Raw genomic sequence first — 7,881 nt, forward strand, 5'->3', positions numbered from 1 at the left:
AAAGCTTTTGCCAACCACCTGATTACTGACTATGTACGGGCATTCCTTAGTAAATGCACTCTGTAATTTGTTGGTTTTCCATCCTAATAATATGTCCATACCAAGAAAGCCACTGAAATTGAACTGCTGCTGATGGAGGGAATTGTTGAGTTCAGCTACCACTCCCCTCATTGCTGAGATTGTCCTGCCACTTAATATGGAGCAGTTGGTAAAGACAAAGAATAAAAAATGTCAGTCTGCTACTATTCATCCTTCCTCACTGCCCACAATACAGTTGGTATAACCATGGTTCTGTAGAGCCGCAGCTTTGTAATAATCTTGGTGGCCCAACGTCTCCACAGATGCCGCTGAAGGCCCTGACACACATGCTTGCTGCTGTAAGAGCATCCCCATCTTTTGAGCATCCTCCAGCACTGTCTGTTGCTTCCCAAGTACAGTATTTGACAGCTGCTACCTGCTTGTTATCATGTCCGCACGGGTAAATACTGCACTGGTAGTGAGCTGGAGGCTACTTGATGCTAATAGCCAGTGACTTAGTTGTATCTGGATTAATAACCAGACCAACGTGTGCTGCATATTGCCTGACCAGATTAGCCATTAGCTGCAGCAGTTCACCAAACTGAGCCAACAAGAAATAAAAGTGGAAAGAGAATGGTGAGAGGAAGGTGCCCCTGAGGGGAGGGGAGGCCACACAGACACACTGCCATGGTGGAAGGTGGAAAAGAGGGAGCATAGAGAGCCCCTGAAACAGAGGGAAAGTGGGCATGCAGTTCAGTGTTCATTGTTATCAGTTCTACTCCATATCATATGAATCATGGATATGAGTGTCAGCTAGACCTTACAACCTGGAATTTAAGTTTTGCTGCTATACTGGCAAAACCCTCTTAAGTGTAGATGCAGTTTATGCCTCAAAAAAATAAGTGCTTTTGCTGGTATAGTTTAGTTTATGCTACTTTGGCAAGCAAGATAAAATACAGTGGCAAAAGCCCTTTTATGCCAGAGTAACTGCTTCTACTAGGGCTTTTGCTGGTTTAGAAATGTAAAACACACACCACCCCCCTTAACCAACATTGCTATACTAGCAAAAGTTTCTAGCACCGACCTGGCTTCATTCTAGGACAGGGGAGAGCAAACTAGGGCCCAGGGACTGCATCCAGCCCTCCAGAGGTTTTAATCTGGCCCTCAAACTCTCGCCAGGGAGTGGAGTCCAGGGCTTGCCCTGCTCTGGCGCTCTAGCCAGGGAGTGGGATGGGGGGTTTGCCCCGCTCCACTTGGCTCCCAGAAGCAGTGGCATATCCCCGCTCTGGCTCCTACACGTAGGGGCAGCCAAGGGCTCTGCATGCTGCCCCCGCAGCGCCCATTGGCCGGGAACCATGGCCCATGAGAGCTGCAGGGGCGGTGCCTGCGGACAGGGTGGCGTGCAGATCCACCTGGCTGCGCCTCCGTGTAGAAGCCAGAGTGGGAACATGCCGCTGCTTCTTGGAGCTGCTTGAGGTAAGCGCTGCCAAGAGCCTGCACCCCTGAGCCCCTCCTGCACACCAACCCCCTGCCCCAGTCCTGATCCCCCTCCCTCCCTCTGAACCCCTTGGTCCCAGCTTGGAGCACCCTTCTGTACCCCCAACTCCTAATCCCCATCCAGAGCCCTCACCCCCCTGCACTCCACCCCCAATTTCCCCATGAGCAGTCATGGCCCGCCATACAATTTCCATACCCAGTTATGGCCCTCGGGCTAAAAAGTGTGCCCACCCCTGTTCTAGGATGACCAGACGTCCCATTTTTACATGGACAGTCCTGATATTTGGCGCCTATTACTCCCCAGCCCCCGTCTTGATTTTTCACACTTGCTGTCTGGTCACCCTACCTCTTTCTGACTTTTAAGCCACTTCTGCCTTTTTACTTAAGAAAAACTTATAGTGTTGGCATATACTTCTTTATGAAAAAAATCAGTTTCCAGTTAGGTAAAGTGCGCCCAAGAGGAATGGTGCCAGAAGAAGTAGCACAAAGAGAACATATTACAGGATCCCAGAAGACTTCTCAACTTTTGGCTACTTCTGCTGAGTTGCTACATACATGCTGGTGTCTGATAATTTCTGAAGTAACCCATATAAGGATCCACCACTGTAAACTGAAATTACTGAGTTCTGTAACAGCAGCGTCATGTTGCCCCCTTTCAGTGCTGGTTTCTGAAATACAGAGACAGCATACAAGATAAGGGGCTTCTAACATGTAAAATGCGCCCTGGATTTGGTCTATCACAACTAGAGATGGAAAACATCTAGGGTTTGGCCTCCTTGAGCTAATGCAGGGATTTAATAATTTATAGACTGTATAGTCATGTAGTCATTTTTGTGCAACAAATGTCATCTGGACTAATATGCTGCTTTGGCTACCTGCAGTTTTCCAAGTTAGCTTTACTTCCTTATTGATAGAAGTATTAAGAGCTTTAATTCGTGTAAGCACTTACACATACTTTAAATCAGCTGTTGCCAGGTTACAATCATAAAGAGAGAGTAAATGATCATCTGAAATGCTGTATGCTAAGGAATATATAAATCCCTGTTCTGAAACCAGACAAGTTTTATAGGATCCAAATCTGCTTTTATTTCAACTGGTAAAAATAGTTACTCCACTAGGAGTGTCACAGATAAACTATCTGTTCCATCTTGTATTTAGTGGTGGTGCTTGTAGTACCTTTCCCAGACCTGAAGAAGAGCTCCGTGTGGGTCAAAAGCTTGTCTCTCTGACCCACAGAAGTGGAGCCAATAAAATATATTCCATCATCCACCTTCTCTCTCTAATATCCAGGGACCGATCCAGTGGTGGATCCTTATACAGCGACACTGCACGAGCAAAAAAATGGCAGATAAAATTCAACAGTGATAAATGCAAGTAATGCATCTTGGAAAACAACTACACATATATAATGATGGGTTTTAAATGAGCTGTTACCACTCAAGAAAGAGATCTTGGGGTCATCGTGAACAGTTTTCTGAAAACTTCAGCTCAGTGCACAGCAGCAGTCAAAAAGGTTAATGGTATGTTAGGAACTATTAGGAAAGGAATAGAAAATAAGACAGAAAATATCACGATGACTCTAATCCATGGTGACCCCACAGCTTGAATACTGTGTCCAGTTCTGGTCACCCATCTCAAAAAAAGGATACAATGGAAGTGGAAAAAGTTCAGAAAAGAGCAACAAAGATGATTAAGGGTATGGAATAGCTTGCATATGAGGAGAGACTAAAAATATAAGGGCTGTTCAACTCAGAAAAGAGATGAGTAAGGGGGGATATGATAGAGATCTATACAATCATGAATGGTGTGGAAAAAGAGAATCAAGACGTGTTATTTACCCTTTTCCATAATACAAAACCAGGGGTCACCGATTAAATTAATAGGCAGCAAGTTTAATACAAGAGGAAATATGTTTGCACACAATGCAGAATTAAGCTATAGAACTCATAGGCTTTAAGGTCAGAAGGGACCATTATGATCATCTAGTCTGACCTCCTGCACAATGCAGGCCATACAATCTCACTCACACACTTCTATAACAAACCCCTAACCTATGTCTGAGTTATTGAAGTGGTTTAAAGACTTCAAGCTGCAGAGAATCTTCCAGCAAGCGACCCATGCCCCAGGCTGGAAGGCGAAAAACCTCCAGGGCCTCTGCCAATCTGCCCTGGAGGAAAATTCCTTCCCAACCCCAAATATGGCGATCAGTTAAACCAAATTGATCTTTGATCAATTGCCAAAATCATACCATCCCCTCCATAAACTTATCAAGCTTAGTCTTAAAGCCAGATATGTCTTTTGCCCCCACTACTCCCCTTGGAAGGCTGTTCCAGAACTTCACTCCTCTGATGGTTAGAAACCTTTGTCTAATTTCAAGTCTAAACTTCCTAGTGTCCAGTTTATATCCATTTGTTCTTGTGTCCACATTGGTACTAAGCTTAAATAATTCCTCTCCCTCACTAATATTAATCCCTCTAATATATTTATAAAGAGCCATCATATCCCCCCTCAGCCTTCTTTTGGTTAGGCTAATCAAGCCAAGCTCTTTGAGTCTCCTTTCATAAGACAGGTTTTCCATTCCTCAGATCATCCTAATAGCCCGTCTCTGAACCTGTTCCAGTTTGAATTCATCCTTCTTAAACATGGCAGACCAGAACTGCACACACAGTATTCCATTGCTCTGGGATGTAGTGATGACCAAACGTATAACTAGGTTCAGAAGAGAACTGGTTAGGTCCATCAATGCCTGTTAACCAAGATGGTCGAGGACGTCTGTGGATACATATACTGGGAGGACATATTACCTCACACGCTCCAGTCAGTTCAGCTCCCTGGGCTACATGGCCACAATTTCATACCTCCCCTCTAAGATCCAATTTGGCTGTGAGTGTCATAGTTTTGATAAGGTGTGAGTTATTGTGTTTTAATAGCTCTATAAAGAGTCGCACTGGCTTCATGCTAGGTAATTTTCAGGTGTTTATCATGGGCAGCCAGTGAGCTGACTGTTGGGGGGAGGCTAGTCCAGAGCCCCTCCGCTTCGGCCCTCCCTCCTCCATAGTAGCCCAGAGCACCCCCACTGCGGCGTCTGGCTCCAGCGCTGGGTGGCTGGACAGTGTGGCCGCAGCACGCCAGCCCCAGTATGCCGGGAGGCGCGGTCCGAGGGCTGGGTGGGCAGTGTGGCCCCAGCGCCAGCTGCCCTGAGTCCCCTTGGCAGGCCGGCCAACCAGTCTGGGGCAGGGCAGAGCACCGGGACTGCACCTGGCTGCCTGGGGAGGCACAGCCTCCCTAGTCTATGATACCCACCTCCCATGGTGTTCACCCTCTTTACCAGGTTATTCAAGTGTCTTTCCTAAAGGCAACTCACTCCCCCTCCTTTTCCTGTAGTGGTAACATAGTTTTACACACTGTCAGAAATGGCAGTCACAACCCCTCCAGCAGGGTCATTGATGTACTTTGTATCTAGATTACAGCTGTTTACTCCAACCTACCGTAATTACCTCTATTTTATCTGGACTGGGTTTTAAACTATTCCCTACACATCCTGGGTCATTCATGCAACTGCCACAAGGGTGGAGGGTCAGATGAGAAGAAAGATTAGAATTGGGGGGCTGAAGGGTATGGCTGGACGTATTGAATACCTTCCTTGTCCTAGCCACCCCAGAGACATTTGCCTTATCATATAGATAAAACTGTAATTTACCCTTTAGGGTATATGTATAGTATGGTTTTCCACTGGATAGAATTTGAAACCTACAGGGGTGTAGCAGGATGGGACACTCACTGCCATAGCGCCTCCTGCTGGTCATCCAGCTCAGGAGAGCCCTCCTCTGGTCTTTTACTCCCCTGCCCTTACCTGCCCCTCTGCAGTCCCTTTATCTTCACCAGTTCAGACACAGGTGCCCCTTACCTTGGGTTGCTGCCCCAAGCAGTATCCCACAATCTGGGTCTCCCCTCCTAGGGGAACCCCAAACCCCTATACCCACCTTACCTTAGGGGCTACTGCCAGTCATCATCTAGCCCCTTTTCTCAGGGGCAAATGGCAGTCTGAAATGGCCACTCATCACTGGCAAGGGGGTTGGACCCGCTGCCTTTTCTTGCCCTGTCTGCCTCCCTGCAGCCCTAGTACCTCCTCAAGCCTTCACTCAGGTGGAGCTGCAAATAGTCAGTCAGCCCAGGCTCTGGTTCAGAGCAGGGCAGGAAACAAAGTCACTCAACTCCAACCTTGTACTCAGGTGGGGCTGCAAACAAAGTCAGGAAACTCAGGCTTTTCTTCAGCTAGCCTGAGGGAGGGGGAGACTGCTACCCACCACTTGGGTGGCAGAGGGGATGCAGGCACTCCTGCTCCATTGCATCCCAGCCCAGGGCCCTAAGAGTGGTGGAGGGGTCTGCCCAGGGGCGGCTCTAGGATTTCCGCTGCCCCAAGCAGGGCGGCACGCTGCGGGGGGGGGGGGGTGCTCTGGCGGTCGCCGGTCCCGCGGCTCCGGTGGACCTCCCGCAGACGTGCCTGTGGAGGGTCCGCTGGTCCCGCGGCTCAGGTGGACCTCCCACAGGCATGCCTGCAGATGCTCCACCGAAGCTGCGGGACCAGCGGACTCTCCGCAGGCACACCTGCGGGAGGTCCACCGGAGCCGCCTGCCGCCCTCCCGCGGGACGCCGCCCCAAGCGCGCGCTTGGTGCGCTGGGGTCTGGAGCCGGCCCTGGGTCTGCCACCACGTCAGCGGGGATCCAAGTCGTAACACGCTGAATCACCCTCTGCCAGCATTGCAGCCAGACAGGGGTCTACCACCTCTGGGCCACTTGCACTCTCCCCCTCCAAAGGTACCTGCTGGTCCACTGAGGTAAGTTGATCAGCGGGGGGCCTCAGTCACCAGCAAAAGCTCAGGTCACCCGTCTGTCTCCTGAGGGGTCGGGTGGTCCGGGCCAGGCCAGTCATCTCCTTCATGTGGGGCCAGGTATCCAGGGGTCTGGACCAGCCATCTGCACTCTGTGGGCTTGCTTCCACCTCCCAGCATGAGTGCTCAGGGGACATATCTGTTCCTTCCAGTGTCTGTTAAAGCTGATGGATGTACTAAGTACCTTTCTTTCAAGCTAAATGGAAGGAGGAATTAAATACCCTTTAATGTAGTGATAGATGTAAACAATAGACAGCCACTGCCTGAGGCAATGGGCCACACTGAACAGAAGCTAAACTGTGTGGACTGTGGGGTTTCCTTGGGACTGATTGTGAAACACAGTGATTTGGTGATTGATTGGTTGCAGCTGTGAGTATGAGCAGGGGCGGCTCTACACATTTCGCCGCCCCAAGCACAGCGGCATGCAATGCCGCGGGGGGCGCTCTGCCGGTCGCCGGTCCAGCGGCTCCGGTGGACCTTCCGTAGGCGTGCATGCGGAGGGTCCCCTTGTCCTGCGGCTCCACCAAAGCCGTGGGACCAGCGGACCCTCCGCAGGCAGGCTGCCGAAGGCAGCCTGCCTGCCGCCCTCCCGGCGACCGGCAGAGCGCCCCCCGCGGCTTGCCGCCCCAAGCACGCGCTTGGCGTGCTGGGGCCTGGAGCCGCCCCTGTGTATGAGAGGCTGAAAGCAGGAGAAACAAGTGTGATATGGGCTTCCGGGGAGGTAGCCAAGAGACAGGCCTTCTTTTGGGCTAGAAGAGTAGACTTGGATTTCTTAGTGAAAACTATCTGCTATTAGGTCTTACTGTGTTCAGGGAAACAGGACTTTGTGTACATTGTATGTGAATAAACAGGATTGCTCTGAAGAAATACCTGACTTTTTTCATCGATTTCTCCTCCTAAGAAAAACAACCCAGCAAGGCTCCAAGTATAGGCTAGCAAAGGGGTAACAGCCATAATAGTAGTGACTAGTGGAGGATGATTTTCCTTTGGCTCAAATGATAGAGGTCTGTGTTTCTAAAACAGGAGGCTCTAGCTTCTATATCTTCCTTGCACCTCCAGATCTGTATGGGCAGTTTAATTGGCAACCTTGATTTCGGCAAACACGTGGCCATAAATTTATTCCAGTTATCCTCTATATAATTGAAGTTGACTTGCAAACTTTCTGGATGAAACATGCCGCAGCACTGTAAATTATAACATGGAAGCAAATGAGATTAAAATTGGCTAGAACTCTCCAAGGGCCAGTTGTGCAGATTCTACAAACTGGACCTTACGGGATCTGTTCGCATACATTGGCAACAGGCTAACATCTGACTGTTTGCTTGAAGTTTCAACTCTATAACTTTAATTTCTAAGGGAAGCTCCCCTGCCTTCCCTCTTGCTGCTTCTCGAGGCCCCAGCCAAACTTCTAACTTAACCTTTGCTGTCTTATCATTTTATATGTGTTTTCAGGAGCTGTTGGATGGCTGCTTCA

Source organism: Mauremys mutica, chromosome 1 (assembly GCF_020497125.1).
Source record: "Mauremys mutica isolate MM-2020 ecotype Southern chromosome 1, ASM2049712v1, whole genome shotgun sequence".
Classification (NCBI taxonomy): Eukaryota; Metazoa; Chordata; order Testudines; family Geoemydidae; genus Mauremys; species Mauremys mutica.